A 27,633-nucleotide genomic window follows, 5' to 3' on the forward strand; every position below is an offset into this window, starting at 1 on the left:
TTGTGCGTGCTCAGAAAACTCGGTCCATTATCCGTGAGAGTGATCGCGATACTGATGATAATCACAAGCAGGTGGGGCCGCGTGCACGCAGCAGTTCATTTGCATTTAAAGGCACATGCACGAAAACAGCCTGTTCTTGACTGTGGTCTGAAATGAGTATTTTACATGAATTTATAAATGATCTGTGAGGTCTTTTAAGCTGAAACTTCACAGACACATTCTGGGGACACCTGTAACTTAAATTACATCTTGTAAAAATAAGCAAAATAGGTCCCTTTTAAGTCAAGTCACTATTATTTGTAGCACTTTAAACAATACATATTGTTGCTTTACAGTGATAAAAATGAGAATAATAATGCCAACAGAATTGTTGTGAAGCAGCTCCAACTTGCCTGATGAACGTTTCTTCCAGAAAAGGTTTCTCCGTCCTGCTTGTGAATCAGGGTTGGCAGGTTACAAAACTCGTCCAATTGCTACTCAAAACTAGCCCAATTGTATTTTGTGTTCCGGGAGATAAATCTGTATTTTTTGGTGGGTAAGATTTAGTCATGTGAGGGCTATTTATCTATGTGGTTGAAATGTCCCATAGGTGACAAAAGTGGCTACATGTTGCACAATACAGCATAACTGCAGTACAGTGTAGTATGAGTGGAAGGCCTATGAAGACTTCAGATGCAAAAGCCGTAAACATTTTTATAAGACTCCTAGGTTAAAATGTTTTAATTTAATGGCAATTAAAAGTACATCATTGCCATTTAAGTGATATTACTAAACATAAACATAGGAGCCCAATACAAAAAAGCTCAATTAAAAATAAAACGGACATTTGCATTGAAGTCTTCGTATACATTACAGTGTATTACTGTACTGCAGTTATATTGCATCTAAACTTTATTATACTGCAAATCTACAGTTGTACTTCATTGTACTGCAGTTTTACTGCTGTTGAACTTCAATGTACTGCAGTTATACTACTTTGTACTGCAGTTTTACTGCAGTTGTACTTCATTGTACTGCAGTTACTATTTTGTACTGCAATGTTACTGCAGTTTTACTTCAATGTACTGCAGTTTTACTACTTTGTACTGCAGTTTTACTGCAGTTGTACTTCATTGTACTGCAATTACTACTTTGTACTGCAATGTTACTGCAGTTTTACTTCAATTTACTGCAGTTATACTACTTTGTACTGCAGTTTTACTTCAATGTACTGCAGTTATTTTTTGTAAGGGTGAGGCTATCCCTCGATTTATGACAAGGTTCCGCATGATCCAGGACATATGAAATGAGGAAAATCTCATTGTTACATTAATGAGGTAGATCAAAGCCTGTTGGAATGGGACATATACTTTACGCCGTTGTTCATGGTATGGGGCATTGGCTGCTCTCAGAACACGTCCGATTCAGCGTTCTCCTGCACGTAATCCAACTAATGACAGGAAGCCTGAATCAGAAGAGTGTTCTTTTCTTCACAAATTATATTTGGTAAGTTGTCTCCGGATACTTATCTCAGAGTTTCCCCGCTGGACACCTATTTCTCGCAGCCTTTCAGACATCGGACATGTCACTCCATTCACAAACATATCATAAATGACTGGCATGTATGACTTGAGTGATGCCATTGTGGGTCTTTCGGCACACCAGTCACCAGAAATGACCACATCACAGGCTTATTGCGTGGCGCCCAGCTGTGAGAACTGTAAAAATAAAGAAAAACGTTAATTAGCCGTGTTATTTTGCTTTGGTTTTTCGGTTTTGAGCTGAAAACTGGAAAAGACATCGACTTTCATTTTTTAATTCAAACAGAACCACCGGAAAAAGAAATATCGACCTGTTTTGCCCATTTTTCGTTTGCCAGATTAATGAAATAATTGAACGATCAGATGATACACGGACCGCGGTCGATCCTTTTCCTATTTAGCTCCTAAACTCTGGAACTCTTCCTAACATTGTTCGGGAAGCAGACACACTCTGTCAGTTTAAATCTAGACTAAAAACACATCTCTTTACTGTGGCATGCACATAAAACACTTTTTCAATGAAATGATTGTTAGGCTGCATTAACTAGGTAAGCCGGAACCGGGAACACTTCCCATAACACCTGATGTACTCGTTACATCATCAGAAGAACGGCATCTACGCTAATGATAGTCTCTCTGTTTATCCCGAGGTTTACTGCAGTCAGCCGGATCCGGGCCGTATCCAGTTCAGATGGTGGACCTGCGCCCAGACAAGTGACTGCTATTTTATTCTTAGTTTTAATGTTAGGCCTACACTGTGCAGCAGAAATAAAGGAGTTTCCCCGGTAACCTCTGTAGGCTACACAACAACACCGTCTCGAAAGGCTTCTTTCTTTGCCTTCACCATAGTTTGCCAATACGTTAGCTAGTTGCAATGTGTTATTATTTAGCTAACATTTTAAATGTGCAAATAAAACTAGCGAATAATAAAAATGAACAAAATAATCTCAGCATGTATAAAACCGCATGTATGTGACATCAAATTGAGGCGGTGCAATTCGAAACATTCGTTCTGAGTGTGTTTCGTCCGATTGATGCCTTTTAGTCTGAGACTTTTCGTCTGATGTACGCCTAATTGTACGAGACCTGACACCTGAGGATGTTTTTCCTGAAGCCTTTCAGTCTGAGGCATGACACCTTTTCATCATATGACTGAAGTCTGAGGATGTCCTAAAATCAACACCGTACTAGGGTCTCTTCTTGCGTTACTATTATGCCACTTTTACTTATCTAGTAAATGTTCTTGATTTAAGAACGTTTAGATACCTGGAAACAAGACGAAACTACTAAATAAGAAAAGCATTTTTTGCAGTGTAAACCTGCAAAAAATCAGCGACACATCTATAAGTGAGCCTATAACATTAATAGACATTGTGATTGATGGCAACAGGTATTAAACCGTTTCATTAACCTTCATACTGTGTTCATTTCCTGTCTTGGTGTTTGGGGCTCAATATGACCCCAAACATTTATAGAGTGATTGTAAAAAAAGACATGCTGTTTTTTTGGAGATATGAGACTTGTTTTACCTATTTACCACAAAATCCCTCAACTACACCAACAGCTTGCATATGAAATATTAAATTTTGATGAAAAAACAAACCACTTTAATGAAATATATATATGAAATATAAATAGTTTCTGGATATGGGTCTGGGTGTTAGAGGTTCTGCCTCTCCAGTAGAGGGCCATAGAGATCCATAAATTCCATGTAAGACGCACCGGATTGTAGACTGTAATTGCATATTATTTATTTTTATAACCCAAATGTAAAAAAACATTAACTTTAGAATTTAGAAGAAATGAATGAAATATGTTAATAAAATAAACAAAGCAATATGCAGAAATGAACACTGAAGAGTGAACACTTGGATAACATTTTTGACCGTGTGTGTGTGTGTTTCTCTCACCCCTTCATATCTGTGTTCTGCATTTGTGGCTGATTTTATTTGCCAAATATATATAATAATTATATAATATAATATCCCTAATGTTCTGTAAAGGTTCTGGGTTTTCGTCGTCACCTTTAGAGAACGTTGCTCAAGGTCGTGTGGGAGCATCTATGCTGAAGGGTATTGTTCAATGCTACCTCTCTCTCGCTGCTGAAACATACTCGTGTATGTTGGGGGAGGCATTCTCCATTGCTACCAGAAAGAAGGGTTGAAGAATCTTTAAAAGAGAATGAATATAATAAAAATATAATAAATAAAATATATAAGCAGCTGTTTATATCAAATCAATGTGCCTCTTTGCTTGAGTCAGTTAATGAAGTGCTAAAACACATCTTGAGGAAAATACAGCAGGGGAAAAAGTCAGCCAAGTACTCAGAGGAGCTGAAGCAGTTTGCCCCACAGTACACCTTGACTGCGCAAAGGCATGTGAGTTTGTTTTTGGAAAGTTGAGGTTATCCGTTTACTTTTAAATTAGGAGTGCCACATAACCTGGAATCTCCCCCAGGCCTTTGTCCTCATGATTGTGGCTGTAAATGAGTCATGGAAAATTCCACTGCATACTTCCTAGGGGTATGATTAGACACTTATCTCATGAGATCTCTTCACACTCCGAATACTTCCTCATAACAAGTATGGACAAGAGAAGGCATACGGCTTCATGAAGTTGGTGTTAAAGTTGTCTCACTTATATGTGATTGTTACGAACTCCCCTGTCTAGGGTAAAGGAGAAGGAACAGAATATAAAATTATAAAGAAATTACGATAAACGCTTTACGTCTATAAAACCCCCGTCTCCCGTCCCAGCAGTGATTTAACACCAACACCATAAATCAAGCAAAAAGATTTATTTAAGGAACATAGGAAAACAATAACAAAGACCAAAGATCTGATTTAGGGGCATTTCTTAAGGAGAGGGTAACTGCCAACATAACAAACAACCAATCTAACTATTTTTAACCAACTAAATAACCTATGCACAAAATAATGATGTAAACAAACAAAATAAAACTAAACCCAACTTCCGCTCTCAACATAAACAGGAAAAAAAGATATACAAAATAAATGGCACCCAACTCCCTACAGCCTCCTTAACTTAAACTATAAAATATTGAAGTAAAGGTGAAACAAAATAAATGTAACTTGCCCTGCACTCAGGGACTAAAAGGAAAAGAAAAGAATCCTGATATAATCAAAATAACATCTAAACACTCATCTCAAACACTAGAGAGATCTCTTACATTGGATACCACTAACAATGTAGACAACAGCGCTAACGTCTGGAACAGGAGACAGGAATTCTTCGGAGGGTAAAACCTCCTGCCTCTCTCGAACTGCAAAGCTGGACGTCTTTTTATAGCAGAGCACATGGTTGCAGGAGCAAATCAGCAACGGGAGACACTCAGGGCACTGATTAACAACAGGTGTCGCTACTCATCCTAAGAGAGCAGAGAAAGAAAAAGACAGACAACAGGCACACACACCTTTAAGAATACGTACAATTACGTAACACCCCCACACTTAATTTTACAGATCCACGGATTTGTAAATCAACCTCATTAACCCATAGGATTATACACTCTAGATAAGGCATCCGCCACCACATTCTCAGAGCCTTTTTGATGTCGAATATCTAGGTTGTATTCCTGGATTATTAAAGACCAGCGCATTAACCGTTGATTGGTATTATACATTCTGGACAAAAAAACAAGTGGGTTGTGGTCAGTATATACAACTACAGGAGTGCTACTACCACCCACATAAACCTCAAAGTGTTGTAAAGCTAGCATTAACGCCAAAGCCTCCTTCTCGATGGTACTGTAATGAAGCTGACACTTTGAAAATTTCTTTTAGTAGGATACAGGATGATCCACACCTCCCGCATCCTCCTGCATCAGCACCGCTCCTGCCCCCGTAGCACTGGCATCAACCTGTAACTTGAAAGGTAGATTGAACTTTGGTGCAGAGAGAACTGGGGCATTACAAAGGATGTCTTTAGCCGCTAGAAATGCAGATTCACACTCTGGAGTCCACACAAAACTCTTAGAGGTACTGAGAAGATCTGTCAGGGGAGACACAATACCCGCAAAATTTCTACAGAACCCTCTATAATAGCCGGTCATTCCCAGGAATCGGCGTAACTGACGTTTATTTGTAGGGGTAGGGAATTCTAACATGGCAGAAATTTTTGCTTCAATTGGACGCGCTTGTCCTTAACCAACCTTTTTCCCAAGATAGGTTACAACTGCTTTTGCAAATTCACATTTTGTCAAGTTCAACGTGAGTGAAGCTTTTTTCAAGCGTTGAAAAACACATTCAAGAGACTTTAGATGTTCTTGCCACCCATCAGAATAGAGGACGATGTCATCCAGGTAGGCTGCACAATTTGGAACATTTGCAAGTACCTTGTGCATCAACCTTTGGAAAGTCGCTGGTGCATTTCGCATCCCAAAGGCGAGAACGGAGTACTGCAAAAAGTTATCTGGAGTTACAAAGGCAGAAATCTCTGAAGCTTGTGATGTTAAAGGAACTTGCCAGTAGCCTTTTAAAAGATCAAGCTTAGTCACATACTTAGCTGATCCAACTCGATCAACACAGTCTTCTAAACGAGGCAAGGGAAAAGAATCCGGCTTAGTGAGACTATTCACCTTCCTATAATCTGTACAAAAGCGAAAAGTGGAATCCGGTTTTGGGACTAACAAGCAAGGTGAACTCCAGGGACTTTCACTGGGCTTTGCAAAACCATTCTGGAGTAAATACTCAACTTCCCTCATAACATCACGCTTAGCAGGATTAACCCTATAGGGAAACTGTTTTATTGGCAGATTCTCACCGACATCAATGTCATGGACAAGAACATTCGTCTGACTTGGTACATCAGAAAACAAAGTAGGGTATTCTCTGATTAATTTACGCACTTCACCACATGGTTGCTCTGGAAGATAAGCCAGATAAGCATCCAGATCAGCGAGTATGGCTGAGTTCTGCAGACGTCCCCCCGAAAGCTTAGCATCGCACCCAGTTAAGCCATCATCTTCAGGGCTATAAAGAGAAGGTAGAACGGCAGACATGACAGGTACAACTTTACTCAAGTCAGCAGATTTTTCTCCATCTCTTTTGATATAAGGCTTGATCATGTTTATATGGCAGACTCGAACTTGCCGCCTACGATCAGGGGTGCGAATTACATAGTCAGTATCACTCAATTTTTTATCAACAATGTAAGGGCCAGAGAATTTTGCGTGCAAAGCCGAACCAGGTACAGGGAGTAAGACAAGAACATTGTCACCAATCTCAAAACTACGTGCTATGCTCGTTTTATCAAAATGTGCTTTCATTTTAGACTGCAAAGAGGCAAGATGACTTTTTGCTGTTTCACAGGCCTTATGAAGTTTCTCACGAAATGAACTCACATACTCAAGAACAGATGTAGGCGAAGATTGTTTAGACAGCAACTGCTCTTTAAGTAGTTTCAGTGGGCCGCGAACAGTATGACCAAATACTAATTCTGCGGGACTAAACCCTGTTGACTCTTGTACGGTCTCTCTTACTGCAAACATTAAGAGAGGCAGACCTTCCACCCAGTCTTTTTCAGTTTCCACACCATAAGTCCGGAGCATTGTTTTTAAAGTCTGATGGAAACACTCAAGCGCTCCCTGAGACTCAGGATGATAAGCAGACAAGAAACGATGACTAACACCCAACTCTTTTTCTACCTGTTTGAACAGTTTAGAAGTGAAATTGGTTCCACGATCTGTCTGAATGACCCTAGGCAAGCCAAAAATAGAACAGAACTTCACTAGTTCCTTCGCTACTATCTTGGCCTTTAGAGATCGCAACGGAATGGCATCAACATATCTAGTAGCTGCACACATAATAGTTAACACGTATTGATGTCCAGACTTAGACCTAGGCAATGGCCCCACACAGTCAATTATCAGACACTCAAAAAAAAGGTAATAACCGGAATCGGCTGCAAAGGCGCCGAAGGAATTACCTGATTTGGTTTTCCCGCTACCTGACAAGCATGACATGAACGGCAAAACTGAGAGACACTAGATTTTAATCCTGGCCAAAAGAAATGTTTAGCGATCCGTTTATACGTCTTTGTTATGCCAAGATGTCCTGAAAGAAGATGCTCGTGTGCAAGTTTTAAAATTTGAGCTCGGTAACTTGAAGGTAGAACAATTTGATACTCTGCATTCCAATCATCCTCATCTGAAAAGGAAGGTTTCCATGTACGCATCAAAACGTCACCCTCCCAAAAATAAGACACGCCAGATTTTGGAACGGTACTCGAATCGACAGCCACTTCTCTGCAGCTACTCAGAGATGGATCAGCTTGTTGAGCGGCAGCTAACTGTAGTTTCTCTGTACAAAGAGGAAGGTCATTTGAGTTAGGACATCTCTGGAAGTCACCCAAAATTTCAGGTTCAATTAACAGTTCACACTGTACTGGGTCAGACGAGTCTTGAAACAAATGAGATAGATCTATTACATCCTCATATTTCCTAGCCTGTGCTCGAGTTACTACACATGCTGGGAAGACAGCAGGAAATTTAACGGCTAACACTGACTGAGCAGACGGCACAGGGTTCGTTGACACAACCGGAAAAGGAAACACTTTGCCACCTGCTATATCGTTGCCAATTATCAGACTCACACCTTCTACTGGTAACTGTTCACGAACGCCTAGTTTAACTAGCCCTGTAACCAAATCAGAAGACAAGTAAACATCATGCAGCGGCACATTAACACAACCCAACTCCATACCGTGAATTAATACATCAGTACCGGAGTAGGAAAGATCGGAGAATGGCAACACATTCGCAAGAATAAATGATTGGGCTGCACCGGTGTCTCTAAGCATTACGACAGATTTTTCTTCGCCACTACCAGGCAAATGAACAGATCCCTTTAAAAGAAATGGTTCGTACACATCCATCTCTGAACACACATGCGAGCTGTCTGAACCTGCCACCGATTGTGCAACCGCTACATTTTTAGGTCTTGCCCCAGTAGATTTTTGTTTCCAGGCTTTACATTCTGAAATCATATGGTTAGGATCTAAGCAATAAAAGCAAGCTCGCCGATCTTCGGAACCTTTTGTAACGGGCTTACGAGACATCTCAGACTTTGACGAACGAAACACTCTATTTGTTTCCCTGCGCACGTCATTCACTACCAAAGTTGGAATTTTTGGCTGCCTCACAGAAGGAAAAGTAATTCTGTGCGTGAGAACGAATTCGTCAGCCATCACAGCTGCTTCTGCAAGCGTTGTTATCTTTTGTTCATTCATATGCACCACTATATTTTCCGCTACACAAGTTTTAAAATCCTCTAGAAGAATAAGTTCCTGAAGTAGCTCAAAAGTATCCGTTCTACTAGCAGTACACCACTTATCAAAGAGAACCTTCTTTTCTCTAGCGAACTCTACAAAAGTTTGTTTGGCTGATTTTGAATGCTCCCTAAATCTCTGACGGTAGGCTTCTGGCACCAACTCGTACGCTTGTAGTATAGCTACCTTCACAACGTCATAATCCAGAGCATGTTCTACCGGCAGTGCAGAACAAACCTCTTGAGCTTTCCCTACCAAATTGCATTGAAGCAACAACACCCACATATCCTTTGGCCAATTTAGTTTAACTGCTACCCGCTCAAATGCAGTAAAATATGAATCAACCTCAGCTTCACAAAACTGCGGTACCAATTTTACATATTTACTTACATCAAAGCAAGGCACATCCAAACGAGGAGACGAGGGTGGTCTAGAACGAGGTGAAGGGCTGGGCCGGTTACGTAATGTTTGAAGCTCCACTTCTAGTCTACGGAGTTTTATATCACGCTCAGATTCAATTTCGAGAGCTTTAACCCGCAGCAACTGAGTATCAGGTTCCTGTTTTTTTACAGCAAGATCAAGCTCTTTTAATTGAATTGCTACTTTAGGATCAGAATACAACACCTCATAATCTATACCAGCTGCACCCATATCATCAGAAGCCAACTCCATTTCTCCTCCCTTTTCATGCGTCTGTTCTGAAAAAACAGTGGTTTCCACTAACCTTCTATACAATTCGTCTTTAATCTTGTGCTTTCTCGCCGCTCTAGAAACGGACATATTATAGAAGTCAGCTATTAACAACAGGTCGCTTTTTCTACACCGATTAAATTCTTCTAACGTGGGAGCCAATGTAAACTTAATCAAATCAAAATCCATACTATTTCATCAATACATGGACTTCCTCCCCCATTAAAGGATTCAAAAAACAGCCAAACAAAGATATAACACGCTTACCCGTTTGTAACAATCCACTCGAGCAATGTTTGTGAATGAGTAGCTTGCATGTTGACAAAAAACCCTTTTCGCCTGCATGTTTTTAAGCCCTCTGTTTTGTTAGGACGAGCCCCCAATTCTGTTACGAACTCCCCTGTCTAGGGTAAAGGAGAAGGAACAGAATATAAAATTATAAAGAAATTACGATAAACACTTTACGTCTATAAAACCCCCATCTCCCGTCCCAGCACTGATTTAACACCAACACCATAAATCAAGCAAAAAGATTTATTTAAGGAACATAGGAAAACAATAACAAAGACCAAAGATCTTATTTAGGGGCATTTCTTCAGGAGAGGGTAACTGCCAACATAACAAACAAAACCAATCTAACTAATTTTAACCAACTAAATAACCTATGCACAAAATAATGATGTAAACAAACAACATAAAACTAAACCTAACTTCCTCTCTCAACATAACCAGGAAAAAAAAGATATACAAAATAAATGGCACCCAACTCCCTACAGCCTCCTTAAACTATAAAATATTGAAGTAAAGGTGAAACTAAATAAATGTAACTTGCCCTGCACTCAGGGACTAAAAGGAAAAGAAAAGAATCCTGATATAATCAAAATAACATCTCCTAAACACTCATCTCAAACACTAGAGAGATCTCTTACATTGGATACCACTAACAATGTAGACAACAGCGCTAACGTCTGGAACAGGAGACAGGAATTCTTCGCAAGAGAGACGGAGGGTAAAACCTCCTGCCTCTCTCGAACTGCAAAGCTGGACGTCTTTTTATAGCAGAGCACATGGTTGCAGGAGCAAATCAGCAACGGGAGACACTCAGGGCACTGATTAACAACAGGTGTCGCTACTCATCCTAAGAGAGCAGAGAAAGAAAAAGACAGACAACAGGCACACACACCTTTAAGAATACGTACAATTACGTAACAGTGATGCCCCCACAAGTAACTTGGCCATAAGGGAACTTGGTGCTGACCGACATATCAACAACATGAAGCCCTGCTTCTTGCATCCGTAGGAGTCTACACTTAAAGTGCATGTGTCGGGCAACTGACAACACTTACATTCTCAACTCAACACCTGCAGCTGTTACTGTTGATGGACATGCCGTTGGTTGAAGTGGGTGTGCCTGAAGATGACACCGTTCCTGACCTCCCAGATGTATGCAGCCTTTCTGGATACAAAGAGGCAGTGATCAGCTACATCACAAGATTTGTTGTAAAGAAGATCACCTTATTTACTTGCTCACAGGCATTAACAACTGATGGTGCTGCACATGATTTCATCCCTCTAAAAGACAGAGGTGGTCTGCAGAAACCGTCAGCAGGCATCGGTGTCTGTGTGTCAGGTTTGTGCAGACTGTGCCGATAAAGATCTTTTCCCACACCTCCACAGCCATATTGTTGAAGTGAACCACATTCATATACAGGTAAAAACTGACTCCTTGTGGTATTGTAAAATCAGAATGAACTGAAATAGCTACATCCTAAACCCATTCTTATGGAGAGTAATTTGAGGATATTTATCACAGTCACCAGTGTTGCCAACTCTCGCGAGACAAATAAGCAACCGCAGCTTCAAAAACAATTTACATTTACATTACATTTATGCATTTAGCAGACGCTTTTATCCAAAGCGACTTACAACTTGGGGGTACAATAAGCGATTGGTCGTGAAGAGTCGAGTGAGCGCAACAAGTGCCTGAAATACTTAGTCCGTGTACATTTCTCAGTGTAGCACAGGCTAGATTAGGGAGGCAAAGAGGAGGAGAAAGAGGAAAGGAAAGTTCTTTTTTTTTTTTTTTTTTTAAGAGGCAAGCCCAATATTATGATATTAATATTGGGCTTGCCTCTTAAACAAGCCCAATATTATGATATTATTTATTATCATCAATATCATTTATGATCAATAATTTTGTATCAATAAATGAGCCTGCAACATATTAAACTGAAACCTCTCGGAGTTTGAAAAGCAAAAACATGTGATTTTACAAAAAATCATCAATTGCAATAAAGGGCACGCAATATCCTCCGATCAGCTGTGGACAGAAGAGGAGATGGGAAAGAGGAAAAGTGACGTGAAGGCCAATCATGGGAACCCATAGTCAGAGTTAGTGCACACATATTAGGGGCAGTGAGTAGTGAACACACACACACACACACACACTCTGCAAACCGTGAAAAAGATCAGCCCTGCATCTCAGTGTGCATACTGTTTGCTCTAAATTGAAAATGACTAATGTCACATGCTATTTAGGATGGATAGTATGCACACTGGCACACAGGCAAGCACTAAGGGAGCGCTGCAATATAGCCACATATTTATAATAAAATAAATTCAAACCATACTGTTATTATTAGTATACTTGTTTTTTAATAATAGCCTATAATAGGGGTTGAACGACTTCCAATTTTTTCAAGTCGACATTTATGTAATGAAAGTCGACGTCGACTAGTCGCTGATAACATCATTAATAAACAAATAACCCCGAACCTTAAGCTGAGACGCGAACAAGAGTTCTTGTGCACAGGACAGCTATGGCATATGACACAGTGCTGCCCATAAGGTTATTGCTCCTGTAACCGCTTTTGTATCAGTTCTTTTGTCTTTGGGTCGTTATATTTCTCGAAGATTTCTGCTCGTTCTGAATCATATACAAATTAAGTAGAACAATAAAGATTATGTAGGCTATATAAATGCATTAGTGGAGAGCGATTGCGTGTTAATTAATTCTACTTGCCAGCGTCTCTGTACTAATAAGTTGTGAGTTTACATTTACATTTAGTCATTTAGCAGACGCTTTTATCCAAAGCGACTTACAAATGAGAGCAAAAGAAGCAACTAGAACAGTCAAGGGCAACAGAATGCAAGTGCTGTAGCAAGTCTCAGTTAATCTAGTTTAGAACACACAGGACAGGTTTTTTTTTTTTTTTTTTTTTTAATAAATAAATTAGACAGACAGAAAATGAATAGAATGATAAGTGCTATTCTTGATTGGTCAGGTGCTGTTGGAAGAGATGTGTCTTTAGGTGTTTTTTGAAAATGGCTACAGACTCGGCCGCACGAATTGAGATAGGCAGGTCATTCCACCAGGTGGGAACGGTCCAGGAAAAGCTCCGTGACAGCGATTTCATGCCTCTCTGGTATGGCACCACAAGGCGTCGTTCACTAGCAGAACGTAAGTTCCTGGAGGGTGTGTAAGTCTGAACGAGTGAGTTTAGGTATATTGGTGCAGAGCCAGTGGTTGCTTTGAAGGCGAGCACCAGTGCCTTGAATTTGATGCGAGCAGCTATTGGCAGCCAGTGCAGACTGATGAAGAGAGGCGTGACGTGCGCTCTGGGGAACTCCAGTAGCTAGATGATGTGACTTAGACACTTCACCTCTCCATGACACTCTGAAGGACCTACCTGAGAGGTAAGACTTGAACCACTGGAGAGCAGTTCCTGAGATGCCCATCTTCATGAGAGTTGACAGGAGGATCTGGTGGTTAACTGTGTCAAAAGCAGCAGACAAATCCAGTAAGATAAGTACATGTGGATTTGGAAGCCGCTCTTGCCTGTCTGAGTGCCTCCGTAACTGAGAGCAGGGCAGTTTCAGTTGAGTGGCCGCTTTTGAAGCCGAATTGGTTGATGTCCAGGAGGTTGTTCTGTTCAAGAAACGTAGACAGCTGGTTAAACACCACTCGCTCAAGTGTCTTTGCAATGAAAGGAAGAAGGGATACCGGTCTGTAGTTTTCTAAAAGTGCTGGGTTTAGAGAGGGTTTCTTAAGCAGTGGGGTTACCCAAGCCTGCTTAAATGCTGTGGGGAAGGTCCCGGTGTGAAGAGAGGTGTTGACAATGTGAGTTAGTGCAGGAGTAACAGAAGAAGAAATGGCCTGAAGGAGGTGGGTGGGGATAGGATCAAGCGGACAGGTAGTGGGATGATTGGAAAGGATGAGTTTGGAGACATCTGCTTTAGAGAGCAGAGAGAAGGAGGGGAGCGTGTGTGTGATGGTTGTTGAGATGTGCGTGTCAGTTTGTGGTGTGGAGAATTGACTGCTGATGGAGGAGGTTTTGTTTGTGAAAAATGATGCAAAGTCATCAGCAGTAAGAGTTGATGAAGGAGGGGGGGGGGACAAAGGAGCAAAGAGAATGTTTTGAAAAGTGCACAGAGTCAGAGCAGTTGTTGATTTTGTTGTGGTAGTATGTAGTTTTAGCAGTGGAGACATTGGCAGAGAAAGAAGCAAGAAGAGACTGATACAGGGTTAGGTCAGTAGCGTTTTTCGTTTTGCGCCACTTCCTCTCTGCCGCCCGGAGTCCAGAGCGATGTTCGCGGAGAACATCGGACAGCCAGGGGTCAGAGGGGGTGGTGCGGGCTGGCCTGGAAATAAGAGGACAGAGGTTGTCTAAGCAAGATGTTAGAGTGGAGCAAAGAGTGTCAGTAGCACTGTTAGTGTCTAGTGCTGAGAACTGAGCAGGTGGAGGGAGTGAGGATGAAACCATAGTGGATAGACAAGAGGGAGAGAGCGAGCGTAGATTACGCCGAAAGGTGATCTGCGGAGGAGTGTGTGTTGTGTCAGGAGTCAGTATGAGGTTAAGAGTGATGAGAAAGTGATCTGAGGTGTGCAGTGGAGTAACTAAAGTGTTGTCTGTGGAGCAGTAGCGTGTGTAGATAAGGTCCAGATGGTTACCTGATTTGTGAGTAGCTGTAGTGGAAACTCGCTTAAGGTCAAATGAGGTCAGAAGAGTGGTGAAGTCAGCAGCCTGGGGTTTATCAAGGTGGATGTTGAAGTCACCAAGCAGTACCAGAGGAGTGCCATCCTCAGGTAAGTGAGAGAGGAAAATATCCAATTCCTCTAAGAAGTTACCCAGTTGACCTGGAGGGCGATAAATAACTACAACATGGATTTTAGCAGGATGAGTGATAGTGATTGAGTGTGATTCAAATGAGCAGTTGCCAGATAGAGATGTAATGGGCTCAAATTTCCAATCATTTGAGATGAGCAAACCAGTACCTCCACCCCTCCCAATCGGGCGAGGGGTGTGTGAAAAAGTGAAATTATTTGAGAGAGCTGCAGGAGTGGCAGTGTCTTCTGGTTTGATCCAGGTTTTAGTTAGAGCCATGAGACTGAGATGTGAATGAGTGGAAAAAGATTAAATAAAGTCTGCTTTGTTTACAGCAGACTGGCAATTCCACAGACCAATTGGAATGGACATTAATGTAGTAGAGGAAATAGGTACACTACGCAGATTATTAGGATTACGGTGTCTAGAACGTGATGAGCGTGACTTATGGGTGTTTGAGGTAATAGTAGCGATTTGGAAGCACATTGTGAATACAGGTCAGAGAAACAAACAGATAACAACAAGCAAAACACAAAATTGGACAAAGTAGAAGGAAAGCTATACTCAAGTGCCTTGTCTGTGTCCTTGCTCGAGTGGAGTCGTGCAGAGTAGAGTCGAGCGGTCTTTACACTCCTCGGTCTTCACACGATGAGGGCTTTTAGTTACTGAGTTTTAGTTACTAAGAAATATATTATAACTTTTCAGTTTCGAAGCTATTTTAGTGATACATCACAGAACAGTATTGATACATTTCTGCGCTACTGAATGGTTTTGTGTTAGGCGCGCAATCTCGGCGTGACGTGCAAGCTATGTGTGTGTGTGTTACAATGCAGCACGCATTTAGAACGGTGATTAACTGACCTGTACAATAAGCGTGCATTCTCACGATCAATTTTGAGCTTCCAGATGGTATAATCAAACATGTCTTGTGGAGAGCTCTCTGAGTATGTATTTATTTGACATTTTTAACTGTTGGAAACAGAGCCTAACCTCATTTCTACGGGCCGGTGGCCCTTAGGACGAGTTCCCAGGCATATTGTTGTGTCAACAGATGCCTCCTACACGGGCTGGGGTGCCATGTGCAATGGACGTGCTGCTGCGGGCTCCTGGACAGGACCCCTGCGCCTCCCGCATGTCAAATGCCGAGTTGTCATGTCGAGTTGCTGGCAGTACGGTTCACCCTGCACCGCCTTCGAGCGTTGCTGAAGGGTCAACATGTACTAGTCCGGTCAGACTACACGTCAGTAGCGTACATCAACCACCAGGGCGGTCGACGCTCCTGCCGTATGTCTCAACTCGCCCGCCATCTCGTCCTATGGAGTCAGAAGCACCTGAGGTCACTTCGTGCTGTCCACATCCCGGGAGAACTGAACCGTGCAGCACACAAGCTCACGGTCTCAGCCACTTCCTGGAGATTGGAGACTCCATCCCCAGTTGATCTAGCTGATTTGGGAACAGTTCGGCGATGCACAGGTAGATCTGTTGCCTCCCACGGCTCTTCCCTCTGCTGCCTGTTTTATTCCCTGACCGAGGGCACCCTCCCTGGCCTTTCCTCTGAGTATCTCCTCAGAGACGGGGCACCCTATGGCACCCACATCCCAATCTTTGGAACCTCCACGTGTGGCTCCTGGACGGGACGCGGCAGGTTTGAGTACCCTACCACCTCTGGTGGTGGCTACCAGCACTTCCGCTAGGGCAGAGTACTTTCGCCTATGCATTGAAGTGGAACCTCTTCATCACCTGGTGTCTTCTCACCAAGAAGACCCCTGGAGATGCCCAATCGGGTCTGTGCTCTCGTTTCTCCAAGTAGGGTTGGAACGAAGGTTGTCTCCTTCCACCCTTAAAGTATATGTGGCCGCAATATCTGCCCACCACGACCTCTTGGGGAACAGAAAGGTAAGTCAGCACGACCTGGTCATCAGGTTCCTGAGGGGGGCGAGGAGACTGAATCCTCCTCACTCTCCTCTCGTACCCTCTTGGGACCTCTCAGTAGTCTTAGTTGCTCTGCAGAGGTCTCCCTTTGAGCCTTTGCGCTCAGTCGAGCTTAAGTTCTTGTCAATGAAGACTTCTCTCCTGACCGCATTGGCCTCAATCAAGAGGGTAGGGGACCTGTAGGCATTTTCGGTTGACGAAGCGTGCCTAAAGTTCGGGCTGGCCTACTCTCACGTGATCCTGAGACCCCGGCTCGGACATGTGCCCAAGGTTCCCACCACTCCATTCTGAGATCAGGTGGTGAACCTGCAAGCGCTGCCCTTGGAGGGGGCAGACCCAGCCTTGGCACTGCTCTGTCAGTACGCGCCCTCCGCGCTTACGTAGACATGACGCAGTGTTCAGGACCTCAGACCAGCTCTTGTCTGTTATGGTGGAGAGCGGAAGGTAAGGGCTCTCTCAAAGCAAAGGCTGTCTCACTGCATAGTGGACACCATTGTTTTGGCTTACCAGCAGCAGGCCATCCATGCCCCCTTGGGCCACAGCTCACTCCACTCGGAGTATGCCTCCTCTTGGGTTTAGCACATGGCGCCTCACTAACAGACATCTGCAGAGCTGCAGGCACCGAATACATTTGCAGATTCTACAATCTCCGAGTGGAGCCCGTTCCGACTAAGTATTCGCCCCTACTAGTGGCCGGTATGGACTTGGCTCAGGTGTCTTCGCTTGCTCGCCATTCCACTCCACGGACTGAATACGTGCGATATTCTCCTCAGGTGAGCTTCCCGGAAGTCCCTCCAGCACTGTTCACGCACGACACCAGTAAGTCTGCCCTCTATGAGCCCAGACCCTCGTGTTCGACCAGGTGCCTTGTGTGCATGGTTCCCCTCTGGCGACCCCCACACGTGTATTTCCACCGTAAGCTTCCTTGAGCAGGTGTCTTTCCCTTGGCAAGCCTTGCCACCCTGGGGTTAAAAATCCACCTTCGGCTGGTACCCCAGAGTTCTCCATATGCAGCCGCAGCGCGTCATATGTGTATTCCTAAGCCCTCCCTATGGGTAGGCGTCTTTGCATATCTCCACTGGAATATGTTTCCAAGTGTACCTTGGTATTCCTGTGTTAAGTGGGAGTCCTTTGTCCGTACTAGCCTTACAACAGGGCGCTCACACTTACGCAGGGCACTGGAAGACAGCCGAGTGGCGTGATTATATTGGGACCCCCCATTCGTTTGTCACTAACGTTATGTCGTAGTGACTGAACGAAAGGGAACATCTCGGTTACGTGTGTAACCCTCGTTCCCTGAGGAGGAAATGGAGACGCAACGTCGCTCTGCCACATCCGCTGTACAGCTGGAATGGCCGGGAGTTCAGTCTTGGCTCCTCAGCAGGTAAACATAATGCAATGTTGGCAGCGTCTTTCCTTATATACCCACGCAGTGGGGCGGAGTTACGTATGCAAATTCCGCATGCCCATGGCACTGGCACTGCCATTGGGCGTTTTTGAATTCTCGAAGATGATAGGCTTCTAACCGAAACCCCCATTCGTTAGTCACCAACCTTACGTCTCCGTTCCCTCCTCAGGGAACGAGAGTTACTTACGTAACTGAGACGTTCTCTGTCAGTTGTAAGGTTATTTCACTGTTTACCAGTTTGTTTGATTTAACTATTTACCCATTTTACTTTTAAGTGGTTGTATTTTATTTATTTATTCTTGGTTATGTTACTACTTGATTATTTACTCCGTGGAAGAGTGCCATGTACAAAGAAAAAAACAGTATAAAAAAATAAAAACATTACAACACAGTATAAAGGTTGCATAAGGTTATTTATTGAGTGCTGACATATGTGATGCCTAAAATATGTAGAAAACATTTTTGTTTTTAAATATCAAATAATAAACAAATAGAAAAGTCGGTTAACCAAATCTTAAATTAAACATTTGAGTACTGCAGATTAGTACAATCGGTCTAGATCATAGCCAAAGCATCTTCTGCTACTCTGAAGCCCACATAGGATCCAGACTGGGATGGGTATCTTTCCCTTACAGCGTGAACAACACAGGAGGGAAGAACCTTCCCTTTCAACATCCATTCAAGCACAATTCGGTATGCCACCAACCTGAGCTGTCTGTAAAACAAGTGCATAGAATAAATAAAACTGCTATCCAAGACATGTAACACCATACTATTTACACAAAAACAATACTTACTCCACAGTAAGTGTACCACCAGGTCCTTCGGGCCTTGGACGACGCCTCCAGTTTATAGGGAAGCACCACCACGTCTCCTGGACTCTCTTTCTACCCAGTTCTGTGGGTTGTAGAGTTGCTGCAGCCTCCTCCATCTCCCGGAGCTCCTGGTCGGTATACTCCGGTTCATACAAATATGGCTGGTCAAAAACTCAGTCTCCTTGTGGGTTATTTCGAAATCATCCGACATTGTTTTAGACTTAAAATTCGCAACCAGTGTTTTGTTTTTGCACTATCCTCTGCGCTTCCGTCCACGTTCGTCACCGGAACTTACGCTACGCCTGCATCCTACGTCATACGCTGGAACGCCACACTCATGGGCGACATTGAGCGGAAGTTATATATTACACTTTGTAAAATCTTCAATATGGACATTTTTCTTACACAAACGCATCGATTCGCTTCAGAAGGCCTTCATTAACCACCCCGGAGCCGCGTGGAGCAGTTTTATGATGGATATAGATGCACTTTTGTGGACTTCAAAAACAGAGCAACTATTAAAGCCATTTAAAAACTTGGACGAGCCAGGGAAGTTTTAATATAACTCAGATTTTATTCGTCTGAAAGAATGTCATATACACCTAGGATGACTTGAGGGTGAGTAAATCATGGGCTAATTTTCATTTTTGGGTGAACTACCCCTTTAACTTGGCGTGTGCGTGTCTTTTTACCTGTCATTTCAGATATGTTGTGTGTGGGTGTTTTGATGACAGACAGTGATTCTTCACATGGTTTCACTTGTATGTCACGAGTCCTTATGAAAGCTGGTTCTATTAGTTTTCTCAAAAAGTTCTGAAGAAAACTCCGCCCTCCACAGTCCTTTATGAAAACCCAGAGCTGAAAGGATTTTCAGAATAACATCTGCTCAAGTTCAAGTTCAGCGGAGGAACAAGAAACATCCACATCATCATTATCCATGGTTAGTAAATACTACTTCATAAAATACTGACATATGTAGATTTAACAGTGTCATGTATCATTCACATTGATCTAGACTGAACAATCAGCATTGACACATTGTCTCTGTATCCCTGATCTCTCTTCATAAATAGCCACATTCATCTCACAACCTTTATTTCAACTCATTGCTATCACCATATCAGATTTTTCACTACACCATTGTCGTGGCCAAAAGAATTCAGGGTAAAAATATATTGCAATATCTATAGAAATCTGAATCTTTATTTTGAGTTTTATTTTATTTTTTAGCCAGTGAATCGCAGCATTGCATAGGAACAGTTGCTTTTGTCTTGATTTGCTGTTGAACTCTCTTCTGTCTGTAAACGCTCTATTGAAAGCTGAGACTTTGTTCAGTAAGCAAGGCTTTGTTATGTCACAACTGTTTCAAAAAAAGTTCAATGTTTCTTTGTTGGGGCCGATCTGAACTGGTGTTTATGGTTTTTACATGATCACAGATCAGTTTTATAAATTTGTAGACATTTTTAATGAGACATTTGTGTAATTTGGTGATTGACAGCCCTGCCATTCAACAATCTGGGCTATGTTTCCTGTACAATGATGTAACTCACTGCTTAACTACCAAAGTAAGAGGCATCGTCAAAGAAATCAACTAGCTAGTCACGACTGTTTCCCAAAACCATACTGTCACATATTTGTAGTTCAAACACGTTAGTTAATGATATCACGCCGGTAGTAATAACTTCTTTTAATGAATCGGTTTGAGATCAAATTACTGCCACATAAATGATGGACATGACATCGGCATAGGCTCCTTCTATTGTACTAAAGCACGTACACACACGCACACCCTTCAAAAATGACCATTTAAATCTCTTGGAAAAACTAACAGACATTAATTAACTTTGTATATATAAGAAAGGGAAGATATAGATTGTATTGAATGCCATCTTGCTTATTTTGCTCAAGATAAGGATTTATTTAGTCCACATGTTATAAAAAAGGGGGAAATATGCTTCAAACCACAGGTGGAGAGCTGTAATTAGAATCACACAACTTTGCGACCCTGTTTGTGTTTGTTGGAGCTATAGTTTTGCAAATGCAGACATGTTAAACTATGCTGATAATGAAGGAAAATGTGATCATGGTTGGATAGCAATGCTTGTAGGAAACACATTGAATGATTTGTGCAATCTGAACGGTGTCTCTTCTCCTCTGAGTGGCTGATGGTTCTGATCAATATTGGGGTCACTGTGGAATCATTTGAAAGCTTCTTTATTATTTACAGTTTCAGGAGTGTTTCTCATCTTACTCTTGTATATTGGTTTGTTTTGTGAGACACTCGACTGCCGTAAGGCTATCATCCAATCTCAGACACACACCCTCAACTGACACTGGTATGCAGAATGACAGAAGATCTGTTCATTTAAAGAGCATGTAGACGGGAAGAGTACGGCCTGATCACATGAGCTTTTCAGAGTGATTTGATCATGATCATGAAGGTTTGCTTGCATTTAATCAATCTAAGTAATCAAGCGCTTTCACATTCACACATGGGGAATGAATGATCTATGGGTTTTTAATAACACCAATGTATGATTGGTTTCTTAAAGTAAAGCACACAGGTTGTCTTATTTTCTTTCCTTTTATATTTCATTTCATAATCATTAGTCATGTACATGTAGTTGTCATTTGATTTATCATTTATTCATATTATTTGATTTACATAATATATTCATTTCATCATTTAATCATTTTATTATTATTCCTTTAAGTCATTTTATGTGTTCATATTTTATATTACTTATTGTTTATTTGTATTGTTGTTCAAAACGTATGATTGTGTGGTTTAAGTGCATGTTTGTCTTCACGTGTAGGAGATGAGAGTGTCTCCATTTCAAGGTTTTTAACGTCACAGATGTTGTGAAGCAGTGATTCTCCATTGTTTTTCCCTTGGTATAATAACACTTGTTGGAACTGTACTAGTCAGACAAAGTGTAACATGTAGACAAAGTCTGAGCATTGAAACATACACAACTAAGATTGTTCAATAAGCTGCTCTTTTTATTATCATCACTTTGTCTCCTGCTTCTGCTCTTCTCTGGCTTTCTCAGTCAACCTATTGCCTGAGGGCATATTGTTGCCCTTGACTGTCCTAGTTGCTTCTATTGCACTCATTTGTAAGTCGCTTTGGATAAAAGCGTCTGCTAAATGACTAAATGTAAATTTAAAATGTAACCTCTCAGGCTGATAGAAGACTGATATCTTCTGGCAGGGATTCGGCATCCGGGTCGAATCTATATCTGATATTTCTGACATAGAGATCCATCTGATCTAACATTTCAGCACAATCTAACACCATCCAAAGATTTGGAAAATTTAAAAACATTTAATTAACCCTCTCAAGTCGGCGGTCGCGTTCTCTTTTTTTCTTATCAGTGCCAAAGAGACTCAAATAACTGTAGTTTTTTTTTCATTCAGGCAAGTGTTATACATCATTATAATCTGTTAAGTTTCTATTTTTTTGTGTACAGTCACAATAAAAACAATGTTTTGCTTTTTGCAAAATAAAGAAATCAAACATGATGCGCGATCTGCAGCCTCTCTGTCAAAGACGTTCATTCAGATAGTCTTCAGAAAATGACCTCTAGCTTAGTGAATACTTGTCTTACAAACATGAGACGTGTCTAAAGAAACGCTGAAATGTCAGGTTTTAAACAATTCAAACCAAATCGAAAACAAATATGCTGTGTTTATGTAATCTGTGTGAAAACCGATAGAAGTCAGTCACCCGCGAGCCACTTCATTTGTGCTAATGCAACCACGGAGTCTGAGCTGTTTTGGGGCCCATTAGAAGTTTTGACATGCTCTGACATGCTCTTTTTTCAGTTGCTTATAAACATATTAATGGCAAAAGTGTAATTACACTGTATTCAGCACAAACTGGGCTACCATAATATGTGAGGAACATGTATAAAGCCCCGGATTAAGAACATGTAGGGTCCTGGGGCTATGACAAACCCAAGGGCCCCCATTGTAGCCGATCTTGGTGCCACAGAAATAATTTGTATTTTTTAAAAACAAAATCTTCAAAGCACATAGATACAATGAGTATATACTGTCTGAATTTTCCATTTTAATATTAAGTAGGACAATATATAAATATTCCAGGATGCAACACATTAATAGCATAAATGCATGAACTCCAGATATGAGGTCAAAGCAAACAGGTTTCCAGAAACAGCAACAACTTTTGAGCATGCAACTGCCTTAAGGAGTTTTAAAACCTGTGAGGTCCCAAATTTAAGGTATTTTGGGGGGCATGGTCCCCCAAGAAAATGTTTATTTCTCTGATCTATATTTGTGCATTTTAAGATGTTTGAAGGGTAAAACAAATAAATAATAAATAACTTTCAAAACCATGTTAGTGGCAGTAGATTATCTGTCATACCTGCTCTCTCCTCATTTCATCACTCTCTCTTTCTCATTTCCATCACTCTTTCACTCTTTCTTTTTCTCTCAGTCTCCTTCTCTTGTCCTGTCTCTTCCCCTCCTAAAGCTGAGCTCTGGCTGATAGTCTTTTCATTGTTTAACATTTCTATCCTAAAGCAGCTGTCAAATATGAAATGTTTGGTTTAGCTACTTATATCACACACTGTTTACTGAAGCGTCGCGTGACTCACGCAACAGCTTCTATAGGGGAGAGCGGGGCACAACCTAACGCTTTTTGACTTTCTCAGTTTGTGTAATTCCACTTGGGGTTCAGAATATTTATTTTTTCCCACATTAATTGAACACAAGTCTAGTACAATTATGTGATTTTATTTCATTAATACAGTGTATACTTTTTTCTTGATTTACCCCTGAATGTGTCAACATGCCCCGTAGGTGGGGTACATTGTAACATGTGAGGGGCACAATGTGTAACATGACCAAATGACAGCTTAAAATGTTACCTGATATAATCAAAAAATATATACAAGACAAACTAAAATATTTTGTCAACAAAGTACAATTATTACCTTATGTAGCAATTATGGCCGCAGACATATAGATGAAGGAATCTTCCAAATGATTCGTTCAAATAAACATCCCCTTCACAAAGCCCAATTCAGCTCCAGACCCCAGGAAATCGACCATCGATCACGAGAGATGGAGGCTTGATTCTGCCCGGAGCTACTAGTTTAGTTAATAATTACTCGATTTCCTATGGATTTGTGACCAAAGCTTAGACAAAGAGGACAGAGGACTCATTGTGATCACAAGACAAAGAAACAACCAGATCTCTGTCTTTTCACTGACCGGTAAATGAACTCCACGTGACACAGCTCAAACTCCCAGCAAACTCACAGAAACTGTTACATATGGAGTGCATGAAATTACTGATTATTGGATTTTCATTCAAATAGCCTTCGACATAGTTTGTTAGTGTGTTTACAACTGATACACGTGACTATTATGCATGTATTTTACTCCCAATTCATGCAATTATGTAACTATTGAACGAGTGGATAACAAGGCATCGTGTTTGATATTGTTGTGTTCGTATGGATATAATTTACATTTACATTTACATTTAGTCATTTAGCAGACGCTTTTATCCAAAGCGACTTACAATTGAGAGCAAAAGAAGCAACTAGAACAGTCAAGGGCAACAGTATGCAAGTGCTGTAACAAGTCTCAGTTAATCTAGCTCAGAACACAGGAATATATCTGTAGGAATATAATCCAACAGATGAGCTGAATGAAATCTTTATAGAATTGATCATGTTCTTATAGTAAGAAATTAGGTCTAAATTTACTCCCTGCTTAAGAGCAGGAAACTCAATTACTATAGATGACCCAATTTTATGGGAGGGGTGGAGACACAGTCACCCCTGAAGCCTAATTGGCCAGAACCCATCCAGGGGATGGGCAAATATTTGAGTTTAATCTCAGAACACGAACGAAGTGTTCAGTTCAGTTGAGTTTTTAGTTCAGTTCAAGTCATTTTGGTTCGGTTCCAGTTCACGTCACAACCAGTTCGGTTCGAGCTGGTTCGCGGCCTGTTCGCAGTTCAGAGATGAGCTAAGTCCTAGCAGTTTGACCAGAGTTGAGTTCTGAACGGAGAGCTCCCAGGAGACGATCTGACGATCGTGACAGACCAATACAGAGAAAATGGGTTAACAACGATTTCATTCAGGCCATCTGCCCTTCTCTCACTTTCCTTTCTTTTACTTAAAGTTTATTTTATTTCCGTTAAGTCTCGGGTTCTGTTAAGTTCCGCCGCAAAAGTTTCTCAACAACGAGTCTCCAACCATGCGCTTCAACTTCAAACAACGCCCACAAGACTTTCATCCAGCCGCCAACACGCCACGTGATTGGCTTCCCAAGACGACCCAGGACACGACCAGACCTTCAGCGAATCAAAGACCCGGGAAAACCCCTTGTCCAGCCAGGAAAAAGGGAACCCCCTTGTCAGACGACACACGAGACACAAACGCAAGTAATACCTCTAGATTCCCAGCTGAACTGGTGCATTAGATTAAATGTAATAACCCTGCCTAAGAAACGATAGGAGGTTAAATTACTGATCAATGGTTTCTTCAGGTCATGTTTCATAAATGCACAGATTGCTTAGGATTTCATAATTTCTCTCTCTTAGAACTTATTCTTTCCTCACCTTCTTCCTTTCTGCAACGTGTGAATGTGCGAGTGCGTGTGTTTATGTTAGATATTAGTTTGATGTGTTAGAGTAATCAATAAAGTTCCGTTTGTATTCAAAGATAACTGTTCTTGTGTTATGTGCTTATCAATTTAATGTCTTGAACTGCCGATCTAAGTTACCTGGCTGTTAAATTGTGTTTCACTATTGTTCGGATATAAATATCCGCTGCAGAGTTGATATTCACGGCCCGTTCAAATGAACGCTGGAAGAGTCATTTGCTCGGCTGTAAAATAGACTCTCAAAATTCCCTATGAATTCATTAATTCATTCATTTGAGCTAAATATACATGTTTCCCTTTAACAGAGCCCCTTTAAGTTCTTACATATCGGCGGGCGAATAAGTTAAGGTGTAAACATTAATTCTGAATTATTTATAAATTATAGTGTCATTCGAGTCTCTTTCATTTAAATTCAATTCCCCGTTGAGTTATTATTTTATCTGACTCATAGTCGCTACACTTATTAAAATAAAATAATGGCATTTTTTAATCATTAAAAATATACTCATTTTTGAGTTTGACAACAAACACATCGCTAAATACAGCTAAAAAGCACAGTTCAAAACATAAGAATAATGAACAATTTCTGAACATTAACTCTCAGTCATTATTCATTCTTTTCTCATGGTTTCTCAAAATAATTCATAAAAGTATAGAATATAATGGCATATTTATAATAGGGGCTCATTGTAACGCAGTGTGACAACATGCCCCACCTGCGCAACTGAGATTTAAACCACGGCTCGTATCTTCTGCAGGTTAGATCAGCATTAAATAACTAGCCTATATCAACTGTTAAATATATAAGATTAAAATAATATCGGATTTGTCTTATTTTAAATAAACACAAAAAACAGAGATGAAAAATGAACTTGCTATGGTTAAATAAATGTTCAGTGATATCTTATAGATATTTTTTTAATTTTGCAGCTATTTTTTCCTCTAAATAATGTTGATTTGGCAACCAGTAAATACACTAAGTTTCGTCATTCTGGCATGTGTGGAAATGGTTAAAACATGCGTGTTACAACTAACCCCGCGTTAGGTTGTGCCCCACGCTCCCCTACATAAAGCACTCTATTGGTCAATTATTTCACAACATTTATTATGTACACCTCGGAAAAATACAGAGGTCAGGACCTCGGAGACCTCATAGCTGGCTACGGCCATCGTGTAGGCAGCCTATAGTTTACCTCAACACTTCAGTTTACTTGGAGCTTTTCAGTCTGGTTCAGCTAGTTTCTCCTCAGAGCCATTCCTGTACACATGATGTTGCGCTTGTATCAAATTCAAATGGATAAAGCGACTGCCTGGCACTCGTTATCACTTCAATAGAGCGACGAAAGCGCCAAACTAGTTCGTCAGCGCTGTGCGTGAAACGATCCAGCTGCTCTCGCGCTGCCACTGCTGGATGCGTGCGCAGTTTAATCAGGTAGCGCCGTTTCTTCACCTGGCTTTTGATTTCCCCATGTACTCGCAGCACTCCAGTAGCGTAAATAACAGCGCTTAATATGTGGGGGCGTGGTGTGGTTTGGCGAGAGGCCCAACAGGAAAACTTTATGTGCTCCCGATCGATTGTCAATCATTTCCTCGACCAATCACGAGCCCCCTCCCTGCTCGGGCCCTGGGGCTTCAGCCCCACCTAGCCCTTATGTTAATCCGGCCCTGCATGTATGTGCATGCTTGTATTTTTGAGAGAAAAATGTTTATGCATGATTTTTGAAAAAACAAAAAGATTTGTTTTAAAATTAAGGCCTCAAAACATATGATATGTGTTCAGAAGACTTTTGACTTCACAAAGCCAGTATGCGAGGAGGCGTGATAGTTAATGAATAATGCTGGAATCTCACCTGAGAGGACAAAAGAACATAATAACAAGCATAATGAGCTGCACAATGACCTGCACAATGAGCTGCATAATGAATAAGCTTCCGGTATGTGACTGAGAGAGCAAAAAAATGCTCTTCTTATTTAGTTGAAATTGTTATCTAGTAAATGCATCTTGATTTAAGAATGTTTAAATATTTAAACTAGAAACAAGACAAAAATGACTAAGAAGAGCATTTTAAAGAAAAAAAAATGTTGTACTATTTTTTATGTTTTTGAAAGTAGTCTCATGCTAAAAAAAAAATAATCAATAATTAAAATTAAGATACAATTTATACAAAACGAAATTCACTTTAAAGAAAGCAATTCTCTTTCTACAAAACAAAACTCCAGAATCATTTCTG

General features: G+C 41.1%; 1 protein-coding gene and 1 long non-coding RNA gene across 2 annotated transcripts in view; one reads left to right on the forward strand and one right to left on the reverse strand.

Moving 5' to 3' along the window:
• The first annotated feature begins 19,496 nt into the window (after positions 1-19,496).
• The window catches only part of LOC307117944 (protein NLRC3-like), a 67,178-nt gene continuing 59,041 nt past the window's right edge, over positions 19,497-27,633 (forward strand). The window contains exon 1 of the mRNA XM_079803220.1: positions 19,497-19,697. The gene's annotated coding sequence lies outside the window, so the exon portion shown is untranslated. The remainder of the gene's footprint in view (positions 19,698-27,633) is intronic.
• On the reverse strand, positions 19,630-25,957 carry LOC307117945. Its single transcript, XR_013815481.1, has 3 exons — positions 25,863-25,957; positions 23,615-23,718; positions 19,630-23,498 (listed from the first exon to the last, which is right to left on the reverse strand). It is a non-coding gene; the product is annotated as an uncharacterized lncRNA (long non-coding RNA).

The sequence above is a fragment of the Gobio gobio genome (genome assembly GCF_949357685.1).
Source record: "Gobio gobio genome assembly, chromosome: 21".
Lineage (NCBI taxonomy): Eukaryota > Metazoa > Chordata > Actinopteri > Cypriniformes > Gobionidae > Gobio > Gobio gobio.